This window comes from Cajanus cajan, chromosome 9, assembly GCF_000230855.2.
Source record: "Cajanus cajan strain Asha chromosome 9, NIPB_CcT2T_4, whole genome shotgun sequence".
NCBI lineage: Eukaryota > Viridiplantae > Streptophyta > Magnoliopsida > Fabales > Fabaceae > Cajanus > Cajanus cajan.
The window spans coordinates 47,656,435-47,675,049 of NC_138525.1; the positions used below are offsets into that span (position 1 = coordinate 47,656,435).

Here is an 18,615-nt window from a genome sequence, read left to right on the forward strand (position 1 = left end):
TACTAAGTAGACTTAACAAAGAACATCCCTGAAGACTCAGCCACCCAACTCCAAGAGTCACATTGGGAGGAGTTGAAGATGCAACTATTAATTTGCCACAAAAGTTGTTGCTCCAATGGAATTTCCCACTCAAATCTATTTCTCCTCCACATGGGGTGCCACACCCATTCTCCTTCCACCTCTCCCCCCACATCTTTAATAGAAGAATATTGTTGACCAGAGATAATGAACAATCTAGGGAACGCAAGTACAAGATTAATAGGCCCCACCTACTTATCTAGCCAAAATCTGACTTTAGACCTCACTCCAACTATCCACTCAATCAACTTATCGAACCAATTATCCTCCTCAACTCCACCACACACCATTAAAAGATCCCTCCACCATATAGAGTCCTTCTATGAGGAGGCTTGAGCGCACAGATTGTGTCCACCTCCGTACCTTGATTATAGAACCTAGGCCCACATAGAGTTGGATTGGTGGAAGAGATTCCATCTCCACTTAGCCAGCAGCGCTTTATTGAAGAATATAATATTTTTGACTCCCAATCCCACTTGTGCCTTAGGTAGGGTCACCTTATCCCAACTAATCCAACAAACCTTCTTCTGATCCCCGTCTCCACCACACAAGAAGTGCCTTTATAGGGAAACTATCTCCTTAGCCACTTGATTTGGGATTTTGAAGAAAGATAAATAATAATAAAAAAGAAGGAAGTTAGCACCGAATTCACCAGACACACCTTACCAACCATAGAGAGAACTTTATGCTTCCACGTCGCGGTTTTCTTCTAAACTTTTGAGATAATGGGTCTCCAGGTGGCCACATTCCTAGGATTTGCCCCAATGGGGAGGCCTAAATAGGAACATGGTAGAGATACAAGTGTACAATTTAACAGAAGTGCAAAATCCTTAACTAAGGCCTAATCCACACAAATGGAACCAAATTCACTCTTAAAAAATTTAACCTTTAACCCCAATACCACCTTAAAGCACATGATCATACTTTTTATCAGAAATACATTTTGCAAAGAAGCTTCTCCAAAGAAAATTATATCATCTGCGTATTGAACCAAGCTAACTTCAACCTGATTGTCTCTAACCTTCACACTATTAAATCTCTCATGTTTCTCTACTTCCCTCATCAATCCTGACAACCCCTCTACTACAACTGTGAAGATGAAAGGTGATGGAACTACTTGGAGATGGATGATGTTTCTTCAAGTTGAACCAAATAAAACCCTTATTCTCTTGAGGTTCTTCATGGCAAGGTAAGAATGAAGGAGTTTCAAGCTTCATAAATCTTGAAGAAGCAACAATGGTAGTTCGGTTTCTCTAGAAGGAGAGAAACTTGAGGAACCAAGCACAAAGGAGAAGTTCCTTTGTGAAGCTTCTAGGAGAAGTAGATTCTTCATGAAATTAGACTCTTGAAAATGAGAGAGAATTCTGAATTCTATTTCTCAAAATATGTCAAAAGTGATTACAAGAGTAGAAATTACAAATATATAGAGCTAGGTAGCTTAAGGAGCAAGCTAGCCTTAACCATGGTTCACTAGGAACCATGGTAAGGTTAGTTCACCTTCTAGGTGAGTTTAGAAACTTATGGAGCAAACTTCTCACTTAGCTTGCTTGGAAAGCAATCTAAGGAGAAGCATGTAGCACAAGCTTCTCAACTCCTTAAGAATTAGAAAAGCAATTCGGCCAAAGAGAAAGCTAAGCAAGGTGGGCGGCTAACTCAAGTTTTGCTCACTTTGATTATTTCAAAATGTTTGATCTGGTTTAGTTAGGTTCATCCAATGATGATGAAACCTAGCTAAATCAAATCTATGAAAAATTAGGAGCAAAATGAGTCCAATATGTAAAATTTTGCCTAGGCCCAATTCTGGCCCAATTACTAGTCACACCTTCAAGCATTGCTAAATGTCACCCTTCTTTTCCTACTGAAAAAAATAGAAAATGAGTGTATCAACAAAGGAGGTTAAATGGAGTCAAACTCTCCAAGTAACCCACCCTAGAATCAATATACAATGACTAATAAAAGAAACTAAAGTGTCTCACAAATACAAAGGTGAAAATAAGCCTATACAAGAGAACTATGTACAAGATATTTACAAATAGAACTATGTCTTCTCTTCATGATAGAGTGGTCCAAATTGAAGAGTACCTTGGGCTTGGAAAACCCACTGGTCTTCAAGGTGGCCATAGCTCTAGTGATTGGGCCCTTGGCCCATGGTCCATCATCCCATTCCTCTTGGTTCCTTCAATGTATCACCTCTTGGATTTCTTGGCCTTGGCCATAGTCTATCATCCCCTCCCTCTTGAAAAGGATTTGACGTCAAATCTCGAGGGTCTTCATGATTATTGGCCACACCTGCAAATATATAATACAATTCATTAGAGGTGATATTCTCAACAAATAAATGTGAAAGGTATATCCTAGAAGGAATCCTTTCATGGAACTTAAAGAAATCAATAATGATACTAGACCTTCTAATATAATGAATAGGATCCTCTCCTAAACATAAACTAGATATATTACTAAATCCTAAAAATGTGCTAAAACTAAAAATATAGCACACTAAAGACTTAATCCTAAAAACTAAAACATTTTGCCTAAAGTACCCTATGTGGTAACCTAGGCATTTCCTAGAAAATAAGGAAAATACTACTAAGAAATTTCCTAAACAATTTTGGATTATATTATTTGTTGGATAGTTATGAAAAGAATTTGTCACAAGGAACCTTGAAGGTTCATATCTTATATCCAACAAATAATATATTCCATAAATTGGGTGCATTATTGAAACAACTAAGGTAGGAAAAGTCCTACACAAAGGAAGACTATCTACCTTGGGCACCACCAAGGAAGTAGCATGAGAAGTGAAACTAAGTGAAGTCCACTTCTCCTTCACCAAATCTTGAAGATGAGATTCTTTTTCTTTAAAAATAATGGATTTGTGAATCTCTTCTTCAAGACTAGTGGCAGTGTAAGGGTAAGAGTTAAGGTCTTTATGAATAAAGAGAATATTTTTCGTAGGATTTCTAGTGATAAAGCAATTCTCTTTAATCATAACTCCCTTAGAGGATATTTCTTCCTCTTTACTTTTCCCTACTTTCTCTCTTTTTCTTTTGATTTTAATTTGTGCTTGATCCTCAGCCACTTGTTGAGGTAAGAGAGGATAAAACACAAATTTCTTTTCCTTATGAGTGAAGGTGATTTCATTAGTAAGATCATTATGTATAGTTTTCTTTTCAAATTGCCATGGTCTTCCTAACAAAATATGACAAGCTTCCATTGGTACTATATCACATAAAACTTGGTCCTCATACTTCCCAATGGAAAACTTAACCTTCACTTGTTGGTCAACTACTATGTCGCCATCCTTATTAAGCCATTGCAAATGATAAGGTTGAGGATATGGCATAGTAATTAAACTCAACTTGTTAACCAACCTAGTGCTACAACAATTGCACCATGAACCACTATCAATAATGAGAGAACAAGCATTATTTAAAACATTAATATTACATCTTGTATGAAAGATGTTCTCTCTTTGTGATAGGGTACCACTAAGTTGATTATGAAGGATTCTTCTAAGCATTAGGAGCTCTCCTTCAAAAGGGTAAACTAGCTCCACCTTGGACTTTTGAAGCTTTGTTTCAACCTCACTCTCACTTGAAGAGGAGGTAGTAGTCTCTTCTTGACTACTATAAGTGTCATGCCCCCTTAAGATCATGACTTTCTTTGTAGGGCATTGAGAAGCAACGTGGCCTCTCCCTAGACACTTGAAACATTTTATATCACTAGTCTTTGTGCTAGTGAGTGGAGTGATGAGACCTTTACCCTTGTCTCTATTTTTCTCTTTATTTTTAGCTAATTCCTTGAAGGGTTCTAACATAATTTTCTTTTCAAAAGATTTTTCCTCCTCCATGTAGTCCTTCTTATGAGATCTAGAGTGGGAGCTTTCTCTTTTAGAAGAAGATTTTCTTAACATTTGTTGTTCTACCCTTACACAAAGTTGGACGAAGTCATTTAAGTCCCTCTAGGGTAGTAGCTCCACTTGGTCTCTAATCTCTAAGTCAAGACCACTTAGGAATCTAGCTACAGTGGTGGCTTCCTCTTCTCTAATACATGCCCTCATCATGTATAGCTCCATTTGTTGCCTATATTATTCAACATTCATATCTTTTTGTTGGAGCCTTTGGAGCTTGTTCGTAAGCTCTGTTAGAAAAGAATGGCACAATCCAAGAGGGGGGTGAATTGGATTCTATGATCCTTTAAAAAATTTCAGAGTCCCTAGGATCTTTATTTCACTTAAACTTTTCTAAGACTGAATTTTCAAATGAAGCTTCTTTAAAGACTTGTTATGGAAGTATGAATGCTATGTGCTTTCTTGATTACAAAATAATGAGGTTCAAATGTAATACTCTAATTCAGATTAAACCATCAATATTCACACACACAAGTTAATCAAGAATTATCTTCTTTAATATCCAACCAAGAAATTACTCAAAGTAAAAGATAAAGGTAGAAGAAGATTGCACAAGCCTTTTATACTAGTTCAGCCACTCCACATGTGACCTACATCCAGTCCTCAATCAGCACCTGATCAAGATTTGTTCCACTATCTCAATGAAGAAGGTTTACAAGCACACACACATGCATATACTTCAACACTAAAGATAACCACTTTCTTGACCCCAAGAAAGTACCCCTTGTAGAAACTCACTACAAGAATCCTTACCACTTGAGAAACCCTTCTCAAGATTTACAAGTATTCACACAGAATAAAGGAACGAATTCACCTGGAATTCAGAAGCAAATCTTAATCTTCCCCTTTCAAGAATGTGATGATGATGATCCTTTCTCAAAGTTTTCCAAACACGTTTTTCTTCTTAGATTCACAAAGAATACTCTCCAAGATTGTCACAAAGACTCCACAAAAACTTTTTTCTCAATTTGATTATCAGTTCTAACTCATGTCTGAAGTTTCAAAAAGTTCAAACTATTTATAAAAGTCTCAGACGTAGATAATCAATTATTTTAAAGAATAATCGATTATTTTGTTCTTCAGGTTTTCTGGAAACCAACCAAGAACAATATAATCGATTATTTTGCTGGATAATCGATTATTCCAGAGAGTTATTCCTGGGATAATCGATTATTTTGGCAAATAATCGATTATTGCAGCAAAGCATCCCAATTTTCCTGTTGCTAGAATAATTGATTATATTTAACGATAATCGATTATTTTGAGTTAGTTTTCAAAACTTCGTTTTAAGCCTCAAAATAACTTTCTAACCTTTTTAACTCATCATCATACACTTTCTACTTAGCTTAGATATCGATTTTCTCATGCACACAGCATACACAACATAAAATCTCATTCAAAGCATTTTATTTTCTAAACTCTATTACATAGCTCTATTTCATAGCATTTTCTTGACTTTGTTTTTGTGCTTCCAAGTTGTTGTTGTTGACTCATATCTTGTGATCATCAAAACTCTTTTAAGCTTCAAGCTTCTCTAAACTCAACAAGCTCCCTGCCATAGTAAGAGGGAATGTGTCTCCTCCTTAATGCACTCCTAAGATCATTCCAATATTGGATAGGAGGATCATTGTGGAGACGCCTTTCTCTTTCCAAAGAGGTCCACCAATACATTGTATGCCCTTGAAAGCTAAGGGTTACAAGGGGCACCTTCCTTTCTTCACTTACCCTATGGCAAGCAAAGAGTTGTTCTACCTTCATCTCCCAATCAAGGTAGGCTTCCACATCATCCTTCCCAAAAAATTGAGGGAGATCCACCTTGGATTCCCTAGGTTTAATAATTCTTCAAGGGGAAGGTTGATAATGGTCACCCACATTAAGGCTTTCATTAGGATATGTGTATTGAGAGTGGGTGCTCCTACTTCTCCTCTTTTGTTTTCTCATGCTTTCTTTAAGTTTTTCCTCTTCTTGTTTAAGAAGTCTCAATTCTTCTTCAAGATAAGCAAGTTGGTCTTCCCTTTCAATTTTCTCATTTTCTCTTTGAAAGGCCTCTTGCTTTCTCCATAGTTTAAGGCATTTAAGCTCTTTAGTAAGGTAGAAAGACTTTTTGGAGAGCCATCACTTTCACTAGGATTAGAATCTAGAGACATTTTAAACAACAAGAATTTTTCACACAAAAATAGCTTTTAAAGAAAATAATATTTTTGGAAGTGCTAGACTTGGCACTTGGAGGTCTAAGAGTACAAATTGAACTTTGGAGGGAGGTGAGCTACTATCGAGCCACTTAATAACCAAGCCTCTTCAAGTAAAAATCTCTAAACCCCTTTGTACTTTTCCTTGCACAAAATGTTTTCACAAAGTTCTTTTCAAAATAAAAATAACAAGCAAGAACCTAATGTGTACAATTAAGCAATGCAATCAAGACTTGAAAACATAAATTGCTTGAAAACATAAATTGCATGAAAACCTAAATTGCAAGAAAACTTAAAGGCAAGAAAACATAAATTAGGCGTTTCAAAGAAATTAAACCTAGGTGAGAGCTTGGAAAGTACCAATGACTTCCAAGGACCACTCTCACAAGCACTACACGTTTTTACCTACTTGAAAACACTAAGGAGAGATGGAGATACACCAAAGGAACTCCAAGACACTCCTAATAAAGGCCTTTTACAAAAATGAGAAGTTGAAAAATTTACAAGAAATGGAAATGTAAATTTACACCAAATGAAATGCAAATTTATACCAAATGAAATGTAAATTCACATTCAAATGAAATGCAAATTCACTTGAAATGAAATTAATGGCTTCCACAAACACTTCAAGATGATACCCTTGTACTTGGCTTTCCACACCTTCAAAGAGGCACTCAACACACCTTAAGTTTCTGGAGTTATATAGGAAAAACTGAAAATCACAATTTATAAAGGCTACACCAAATGGTAGAATTAAAGAGACAAGACTAGAAAGAGTTCCAAAAATTGGCAAGCAAAAATTAAGGCACAAATGAAAGGCTAGCACACAAATGAAAAACCTAACAATGAAACTAGAGTAGATTACAAAATAAAATCTAAGAATACAAAACAAAATAAGACTCAAAGCAATAGTACAAGTGGCTGGACAGAAAAATTTAGAAGGCAAACATATTACAAATCCGAGAGCAATTCTAGTCAAAAATTCGTACTCCTTGGCTTTTTCTTATGTTCTTTTCTTTTTGTTTTCTTTTGTAACTTCTTTTTTTCTTTCTTTTTCTTTTTGACACAGGAGTTTAATGCCTTTTTATCATGCAATAATTTCGGATTTAACCATAAAATACTGCTGCCAAAAATTCCTCACAAAACAAGAGGTATTCAAGTGAAGTGTTCAACTAATGCTTCACAATTTTGTACTATTTTTAGGTCCAATTTTTAAGCACTTTTTCTTTTTCTTTTCTAATAATGCTTTTAACACACTAAAACCTATGTTTTGCCTCTTTCTTGACAAAACTTTTAATGTGACATCAAAGAAACCTAACTCTATGAAATTTGTTGGAACTAATAGCAAATCAAGAACTCAACCATGTAAAACAAAAGCACATATAGGTAGGCTCATATTTATAAAGCAAAAAGACGCACCAAATGTTTGACACAAAACAACACAAAAAAAATTTAGGTTAAACAAGCTAATCTAGGATTCAATGACATTCAAAGGACTACACATGAATCTAGACAAAACATATGATTCAAAAGATAAAGCATACACTAAACATAAGCAATGTCCAATCACGTACTCATGTTATAGGAATTGAGAGACTTAAGAAAAAATCAAAAGCACAAACACATGAACCTAGGTGCACAACACAAATTGATTCAAGGAATTTTGGAACAAGCAAAAATTATGAATCAATTACTTCATATGTGACATAAGGATCCATCAACATATTTATTAAAACTAGATCCATGCAGCAACACAAAGAGACATGTAAAAGGAGGAAGATACAACACGGATTCAAGAACAAAAGTTAGAAACACATAACCTCAAGAGCACCAAGGCTCTAGATACCAAAACTGATGGAACTACTTGGAGATGGTTGATGTTTCTTCAAGTTGAACCTGTGACACCCTCTACCCCAACATACATATACAGTAATTATAAAAAAAATAGAATTTTTCATCAATAAAAATCAAATTTCCAACTACGTAAGGGTAAAATGTTCACATTTATAAACTTAATCCAAATAACATGCCGGTAAAATTACAAAGAAATAAAACTGAATTTTCCAAAATAATTTAATAAGAACATCTTAAACTAATCCTATCTATGTCCCGATGTCACATGTCCTATCAGAGCAAAACCCAACATAGAAGCCTAAGCTTCATCACCAACATCCTCAGCCTCACACTGATGATCACCTGTATAATAGTCACAGCAAAAAAACACGAGAAAAGGGAGTGAGAAACATCTCACTCTGGCTCACAGTGTAGAAATGTACGCCGAATAGCCAAACACAAACAAAACAGGTATAACATAGATAAATTAATAATAACATCACACTCATCCAAGACATAAACCATCACTTTATCACATAACATTAAAAATGCATAAGTATGGACACGGACTACATATTATCATGCATGTGGCGCCAGTAAAACATCACATGGCATATTGCCGCTAGCAATACACGAAGAGTAGTCTAAGAGTACATGCTGGGTCACACCCTCTGCGCACTCTCACTAGAAGGATATACTACCAGAGTCTCGTCGGGATAGCTAAGCCGCGCAAGATACATCCCATGCACACAATGGGCGAGACTGGGACTTCCAAACCGAGCTATCCCCAAGGACTAATCCCCAAAGCTTTTACACTAGGGGGCCTTCTCGGGCGGTGTATTCCATATCGTACCCTTAAAACACTTATGCAAATGATGCATGTCAATCAAGACTCTATGCATTCTCATATCACATTATCATGTCTCATTCTCATATCACATTATCATGTCTCAACACATCTCATTATCACATCTCCTCATTACATTTGATCATCACATTGGCATTATTACATCATATTCACAATTTTCACTGAGCACTTTTATTCATATCAGAACTCATATATTTGCAAAGGTAAACATATATTCATACATCTCGTACAACAAAGAATACAACAGAACAATCAGAAGGTAAAACAGAAAATATTATAAATATGCCTATTTCTCATAGGATTCCCACAGGAACCCACAGAGCAAACTAATTCATATCAAAACTTATTTATTTTCAAAATTAGACACTTATTTACACTCTATAAACATTAAAGAATTCAACAGAAAATTCAAAAGGTAAAATAGAATACATTTAAAATTTGCCTGTTTCTCATAGAACCCACAGAGCACTCTAATTCATACAATAAACATTTAAAATAATATAATTTACTTATATAATTACTCTTTAAACAATCTCCTCTTACAATCACTAATTCATTCCCTTAGGGTTTCCCATAGGAACCCACAGAGATCTCAAATCATATATTTATTTACATATAAAAAGAGCAAATAGAAGAAACAAATATAATTGGGAGAAACTCCTCATAAAGAAGCATACAACAAATACAGGATTGAGGGCCAATCCCACTACCCAGCATACAATCCCACACCCAGAGCGAGGTTTCTCACTCCCCCTTACCTGGATGAGCAGAAGACAAAGGTGTTATCTAAGGTCGTTCCTGAGTACTCTTCCTTAGAGCTCTTTGTTTCTCCTTTTTTTTCCCTAACCCTTCATAACGTAAATGAGGTAGATAGGGTTAACGCTACCTGACTCCTTAAAATTAATCCATTGGGCTGGGTCAACCCAACCCATTTTCCTTCTCTTCTAACCCACTTCTCTTTTTCCTCAAAATAATTAAATAAAATAAATACATGTACATTATAAAATATTTTTCCTCTATAATAATAATATATTTCTGACCCAAAATATAATAACATAATTTCAATAACAAAATATCATATAAAATCAACCTTCTCATAAAACATATAAATATTTATTTAAATATGCTAATAAAAAATACTTATTTATTACGTACAAAACAATTGTCCAAAATAATAATTATTTAAAACGTACAAAATAATATTCTTCTATAATTATTAAAATAATTATGACCAAATACCATATAATAATAATAATTATTATAATAATAATAATAACTTTATTGAAAACTGGGGTGTTACAGAATCAAATAAACCCCTTCTTCTCTTGACGTTCTTCACGGAAAGGTAAGAATGAAGGAGTTTCAAGCTTCATAAAGCTTGAAGAAGCAACAATGGTGGTTCTATTTCTCTAGTAGGAGAGAAACTTGAGGAACCAAGCACAAAGGAGAAGTTCCTTTGTGAAGCTTCTAGGAGAAGTAGATTCTCCACGAAATTAGACTCTTGAAAATGAGAGAGAATTCTGAATTCTATTTCTCAAAATATTTCAAAAGTGATTACAAGAGTATAAATTACAAATATATAGAGGTAGGTAGCTTAAGGAGCAAGTTAACCTTAACCATGGTTCACTAGGAACCATGGTAAGGTTAGTTGACCTTCTAGGTGAGTTTAGAAACTTGTGGAGCAAGCTTTTCACTTATCTTGCTTGGAAAGCAAGCTAAGGAGAAGCTTGTAGCACAAGCTTCTCAACTCCTTGAGAATTAGAGAAGCAATTTGGCCAAAGAGGAAGCTAGGCAAGGTGGGCGGCTAACTCAAGTTTTGCTCACTTTGATTATTTCAAAAATATTTTATTTGGTTTAGTTAGGTTCATCCAATGATGATGAAACCTAGCTAAATCAAATCTATGAATAATTAGGAGCAAAATGAGTCCAATATGTAAAATTTTGTCTAGGCCCAATTCTGGCCCAATTACTAGTCACACTCTCAAGCATTGTTAAATGCCACCCCTCTTTTCCTACTGAAAAAATAGAAAATGAGTGTATCAACAAAGGAGGTTAAATGGAGTCAAACTCTCCAAGTAACCCACCTAGAATCAATATACAATGACTAATAAAAGAAACTAAAGTGTCTCACAAATACAAAGCCAAAAATAAGCTTATACAAGAGAACTATGTACAAGATATTTACAACTAGAACTATGCATTCTCTTCATGATAGAGTGGTCCAAATTGAAGAGTACCTTGGGCTTGAAAAACCCACTGGTCTTCAAGGTGTCCACTAGTCTTCAAGGTGGCCACAACTCTAGTGATTGGGCCTTGGCCCATGGTCCATCATCCCATTCCTCTTGGTTCCTTCAATGTATCACCTCTTGAATTCCTTGGCCTTGGCCATAGTCTATCAAAAGGGGCCAAGGGATCACCTTGTGTTAGCCCCCTTTTCATTGGTAATTTGTTCGTGGGGCTATCGTTAACTAGCACTAGGAGATAAGTTGTATTAAGACACTCCCTGATCCATCCAATCCATTTAGGATTAAAACCCAAGTTCTCAAGCATGTACAATAGGTACTCCCAAGACGCCGAGTCATACGCCTTCTCATAATCAACCGTAAAAAATATGATAGGTTTTTTTCATCCTTATAGCCTCATCAATAACCTCATTAACAACCAGCACACTATGTAGCATATTCTTACCTTCAAGGAAGGCGCTTTGTAGCTCATCAATAACACTCGGCAACACTTGACCCTATTGGCAAGAACTTTGGCTAAAATCTTGTACATCAGCCAACCAAAGATATGGGCCTGTAATCCTCAAGACTTTGTGGTTCTTACTTCTTTGGTATGAGAGTGATGAAGGAAGAATTTGTGCCCCTAGGCAATCTCCCATTGTGATGGAGTTCCATAAGAAAGCAACAAATATCCCCTCTTAAAGTTTCCCAAAATTCCTTTAAGAATTTGAAATTCACACCATTAGGACTCGGGCATTTATTGTTATCGCACTCCCAAACTATAGATCGAATCTCCTTTTCAGAAAATGGAGTAATGAGCAATTCATTATGATCTTGGTAAATTGATCTAAAATGTATACCATCCAGTCTTGGTCTATTTGGCATTTGTAACATCTAATAGTATAAATATTAATCCCAATATTATACGTGTATATATATATATATATATATATATATATATATATATAATATTCATAGATTGAAAACACATGTATATTATTAATAATATTATACATAATAACAAACTAAAAATATTTACCACCAGGGGCGTAGCTACTTACTTTTTACCTATATATTACAATATTTACAGGTTAGACTGGTACTTGATTATAACTTCTTATATCTCACATACAATTTTAATATTTACATTACATATTATTTACAATACGTACATATTTACATACCATAGGATTCACATGATTTGCAGGGGGTAAATAAAAAGTAACAACTATAGGTCCATCTATCACAATTGGAATTTCTTGGTTTGGAGAAAAGGTGAATGAAGACACAGCTACTCCATTGAAGGTAACTGAGTTTGCTAAAGCATCAACACTCCATGTCGTACCAGAGAAAACTGCAGAGATTACTAAAGAGAAAGGAGCTAGAATTGCTAGAACGTCCATCTATATTTATTTATTTATTTTTATAAATTAATTACATATATTACACAAGGAGTGAGAACAATTATCTAATTAAATATTAACAATTACATAATATGCATAGAAATATTTAATACTAATAATTATATAGTAATTCTTCTTGATATAAAAATTTGAATTATACTTGTAGTTACTGGTCAGGATAAATAAGCATTATCATAATATCAACCAACAAAAGGATTTTTCACCTTAAATTCTTACTCATTTAAATCTCCCAGGTCAAACCTCCAACTACAATTTAATTCAAACTTTCATTCTTATGGCCAAAGAATAATATTTATCTTTATAAATGTATGAAAAAAAAATAACAAGAAAAGTTAAAGATATTTTAACAAAACTATATTATAGTTAATCATAAAAATAATTATGCTAAATAAATTTGAATATTTATCATTATTTAAGATTTAATAAAATAATATTTACGTAAATAGAATATATTAAATAGTATCAATCAAGTAAATGACAATGATAATCATTATAAAATAATTAAACAACATAAACTATGAACACATTATTAATTATTATGAGTAAAAATTATCATAGATTAAGCAAATAAGTGAGGTTAGGGACACCTCACTAAGTAAATATACACAAAATATAACATAATTAAATAAACATAGTAGTGTGATTGTGCTATTTATAGAGGGTGTCCAATTTTTTTTTGTTTCTTGTTCGTATTGCATGTGATTGTGTTATTTATAGAGGGTGTCATGTAATGCTTATCTACAATATTCACTTATTTGCACACACTTATCTACTTACTTAACAAATTATCTCTGTTGCACATACTCATGTAGATTCTTTATTATTAGAGATTTTGAATAAAAATTTATTTAATTACTATTAAAAATATATATAGAGACACGACATGACTTGAACCTATGACCTATATCTTATGATCTCTATGCATTATAGAACAAGGCACTGAACCATTCTATTTTATATGTATATGTTATTATATACATTATAATAAGTTGTTATCTAATTATAAAATATTATAATATAATCATACATATATATATATATATATACATATACATATATTTAATTTTGAAAATATAAAAATTTATAAAATAAAACACTAGTATTTATCTATTTATTTTTAAATATAATAACTAAAATCTAAGAATTTTAAAAAAATTAAGATAATGATAATAAAATTGTGAATAAATGTTATATGATTCTATTTTATTAATCAGATCATAATAATTATAAAATTAAATATTATATAATTCTATTTTATTTTACTGAAAATTTTATAATAAAAATTTAATGTATTTTAATTATATAAAATATTGTACTTATTTTCTAATATATATATATATATATATATATTATTTAGACTACTATTTTAAGAAGAGTATAATAATAGTAAAATTGAGAATATTTTATATGAAATTTAAGACATTACAATTCTCCCCTACTTAGAGAAATTTCGTCCTCGAAATTTTTATTGCTTAAAATAAATAAGGATAATTTAATACTGTTGAAGTCTCCAACTAGGCATCAGAGAGATACATAACTAGCACTCTTCTTTCCATCTATCTCACCCTATAGTTCCCATTTTAACACTAATTGACATAGGACATAAACATCGACAACCACAATTTGCACACCATTATCTTTCCAGCTACCTACAATACCTAGAAATCCCAAACCTTCAAGCTGATTGACCAAATCAAACTTGTCTTTCCTCCACGTAGTTAATAGACCACCCACCAAGTTAATGGCAGGAACCACCCTCCAATCACAATCCTCACCCCCCCATAGTGAAAAACATACCTCATTCGTTATAACCTGTTTCTTAGTTTCCTGCAAGCACAAGATATGAGTGTCTTCCTCAATTATCAATCTTCTAATATACCTCTGCTTGATTTTCCCTCCCATCCCCCTTACATTAAGAGTCATCAACTTCATGATCTACCATCCATATTACCCACCCGTGACTCGTCAATTAACTTATGCCTCTCCTGTTAATCTTCTGACTCTAGATTAACCAATGTTTCTATGATATGTTCCTCCTCACCATTAAAAGCCACACCTAATTCCTTGCCAATTTCTCAGACCCGCTTAGCCTCCATGACCTCATCTTTTAGCCAGAACATCTTATTGCAATTTCTAATATTTCCATCAAAAATTGAATTGCATAACGAAAGAACTTCCTACCTAACCTTCTTCGATGTTGCTTGACAAAGGCAACCCGTTTACCCTTAATGGGTTGCAGCTTGGAGATAGGGGTGTGATTCCGGTCTGCCACGTCATTTGGGGAGAGAAGAGAATAAGTCAATGGGGAATTAGATGAAACAGTAGCAGATTGGGGATTGAGATAATCCACCACTCCCAGATTCTCGTCGGCATCTTCGTCAACTTTAGTTTGCATCCCGACTAGAGACTCTGCCATGATGGTTTGGCTTGGAGCGAGTTCTATAGGAGACATAGATAGGCCAAGATTAAACAACCCATATACACTATTCATAAGTGAATTACCACTTAAGCTTAAGCTAGGCCTAGATGCATCTGTCACACAACCAACGATGGGGCCCACTTTAGTTGTAGCCTCCAAAAATTGATTACCACCTTTATAGCAAAGTTCAAACCTTGGTACACTATAATCATGACATTCGTCAAACGCATGCTTTCCTGCCCCCTAAGTAGATCGTTCTCATGAGATCTGATTGCTATTTTTTTCTTTAAGATAGGCGAACCCTAACCTGATCCTCCACCAAGCAAATCTATTTTATTGTCAAGTCGTCCATCCCAAAGCATTGTTGGTACGCTTCCCCCTTTACACCCCATCGCATGAGTCATTCTTTGGTCATTTTCATTGTCATCCACCTGTTGGGTAAGAACCATAGGATAAAGATTCAAATTGCTTCCCTCTTTATCCATACAGCGTTGAGTCGCCTGTGTAGTGTTCTCCTCCTCCACACTCATATTGTCTTCATTTTACTTCGATGATGACGAGGTAAAGCTCAAATCTGCATCACTTTCATTAGATGCCACTGACATATCAGGATTATATCTCATCCAGCAACTACATTGGTTAACCGAGGTAGTCAACTTTTCCTGAATACAAATACACATGATTACACCATTGAACTTTGCCATAAAATGTGTATTAACTAATTGAAGAGAAGACGTTTTAATAAGAAATCTAGTTGAGTCAAGTCTATTAAAAGAGGATCGATGTTTCATTATCAATAGCAACCAAAGAGCCAACTATTCCCATAGCTTTGGAAAAACACTCCTCACCCCAGACATGAACAGGAATCCTAATGCCCTGGACCCAAACCAATCTATTTCTAGGAATGAAATTGGGCTCCCACCTTTGGATTGAGTGTAAGAAGTACCAAAAAATCATTCTCTTGATTCATATTGTTCAACATTTATTCATCAACACCAGAAATCAACACCATATCATCCCCCATATATTTGACTTTAACAGTTGCCACATCATGTAAAAGTCGGGCCTCTTTTAATCTCTCAAACATTTTTAAATCCCTTAACTTTCCAACCCAAAAATCTTTTAGCCAACGTGTATTAACCTCTATCCCCATAAAGGATGCTCTGTTCCATTTGTCTTGCGTAGTCGATTTATGCCTCTAGACCCATTTTCCTCCCTCTACACCTTTCACACCTATTTGAACTGCTTTTGCATAGGACTTCAGGTTGACTTGTGGTTTAGGGTTTAGGGTATGGGGGATGTTGCAGATACCAATGATGATCATCATCATCCATCATATAACATAAATGCACAAAGAGCCATGATTGCCAAACGAGGAGGAAGTAGCAGCAACAGATGCAGCAAGAGATGTACTACGTATTTCTTCGGTAATATTCCTAAAGCCTACAAAGAGTATGGTATGTGGAAAATATTCCAACAATTTGGGAAAGTGTGGGAGGTTCTAGTGGCTAGGAAAAGAAAAAAATAGGGCCAAAAATTCAGTTTTGTTAGGTTTCTGGACACCTTTGATGCCAAGAGACTCGAAGACCAATTAGATAAAATTTATATTGGTAATGCTAAGCTGTATGTCAACCTGCCAAAGTATCTGAGGTGTAGTGCCTTGTAGGGTGAATGCGAAACAAAAAGAAAGGTTCTCCTCGCAGCGGGTCGTCCAAGGGCGACTTCCTTCACAGCGGGTCGACCAGGAGCGGTGCAAGCGAGCAGAGTTTCAACCCAACCACATTTCTTTCTCTGTTTGCAAGCTATCTTCTTAATTTTCTTTAGGGGTGGGAAAATAAACTGCACTAAACTGAACTGTTAAAAACTATATTAAACTGAAAAGTAGTTCAATTAAACTGAACTGAACTGAAAATTAGATTACAAAAACTGAACTGAACTATTTTTTATTCTATTAAACTGTACTGTACTGAACTGTACTGAACTATACTGAACTATAATATGAACTAAACTGAACTACTCTGCATTTTAATCTATTTCTGAACTGCACTATTTTCGAACTAAACTATTTATGAACTGCTTCTAAACTGTGCCGAACTGTTTATGAACTATACCAAAATCTGATTATTCAGCTGCCTTGTTGCCCTTGTACAAAATCTGTTTATGAACTGTATGGATGTATGGGAGTTTCTCGCATGTGACAGAACCCGGATTGAAAATATAAAATCCTTAGCATCTGTTCTAGATTTAGGGACAAAATCTATCACTAACTAATATGCATGGGAAAAATTACATACGAGACAAAATCAGTACCAACATATTTGCAGTTTTCTTTATACAATATATAATAACAGTTTTGAGTGGATACCTCAATAAAGGAATTCACGACCAACCCAGCCGCAGAGCAATCAAAAACATAAATTGATGGGGTCTTCAGCCACGAATCAAGTTCACTGATAGCTAAGGGGATATACTGCGTATAACTCTGAACAAGATATGACAAAGAATGAAAATAAGATTTATTTGCAGTTTAGTTTTTATCAGTTATTATCAATTTATCATAGAAAAGTCAGAAGCATAAAAATTTGCCCTTTTCCAGTATAATAATTATAGTCAACTTTTAGTTCTCATAAACAGAACAATCAGCCCTTATTTGTCAAATTGTCCTACATTGTCAATATGAAGAAAGCAACATTTGATTTATCAAATAACTCTCACTTTAAGAACCAAAAAGAACAAAACGAACATTGACCTTGTTGAAGACCCAATATGAACAAAACGAACATTTGATTTTTCTGCAGCATTGAAACAGGTACGCATCAAAAGCTGTTTACACCATAACCATCATTGCAAGCATACATCACAAAGACTACATAATCAATTTATCTCATTTGTCATTCACCAAGCCACAATTAACTCTAAATAATTTGGCTGGGGATCAAAAAGTTAATAATGAAGAAAAAGTTGAACAAGACAAGAATGAACCAAAGACTCCAACCATACAAATAAATGAAGAACAGCACACTACATGTTTTACTGCCAAAAAACACATTTTACAATTGCTTTGGATTGATAGCAATATGAACTTGTAAAAACAAACAGTTACTAACCAAAATACATATATAATATTATTAAGAAACATAAAGTTATTTCCAAACATTTAGAGAGCAAAAAGGTGCAAAAAACACTCGAATCCATGAAGTAAAAGAAGTCCTTTATCAAATGGGGAGGAAATTTATCTTTTAGATGATACAAGCCCACCCTTATCCCCCTCAACCCAAAAAAAGAACCAATAGTAAAAACATTAACAGAAAAATAAACCATAGCACTAAAAACAGTCATCCAAACCAATCAATGTCACCATAAAGGCCATTGTGATTCACAACATTTCACACTTCATCATGTAAAGTTATTTCAAAAGCAGAAAGAAATATGATGTTTTACTGAGGTGAAATGGAGAACCATATCATTCTTCATAGTTGAACCTCAAGTTAAATCCAGTATGGTAATAAGACATTTCAAAAAAATTTAAATGTCAGTCAGCCAGAGTATATGGAACTTCCGTGCAAACAAAAATTTCAGAACATTAACTGTGATTAGCTGCTTATGTTGAAGAAGCCTCAATTTTTTTGGCAAAAAAACAATGGCACTAATTGTAAAAAGGAAGAGCACCGG

The 18,615-nt window shown here is 34.3% G+C and overlaps 1 long non-coding RNA gene across 1 annotated transcript; it reads right to left on the bottom strand.

Annotated features, from left to right (window-relative positions):
- Window positions 1-1,522: 1,522 nt before the first annotated feature.
- Window positions 1,523-18,263, bottom strand: LOC145951725 (uncharacterized). Its single transcript, XR_014429609.1, has 3 exons — window positions 17,693-18,263; window positions 17,309-17,425; window positions 1,523-2,367 (listed from the first exon to the last, which is right to left on the bottom strand). It is a non-coding gene; the product is annotated as an uncharacterized LOC145951725 (long non-coding RNA).
- Between the last annotated feature and the right edge of the window lie 352 nt (window positions 18,264-18,615).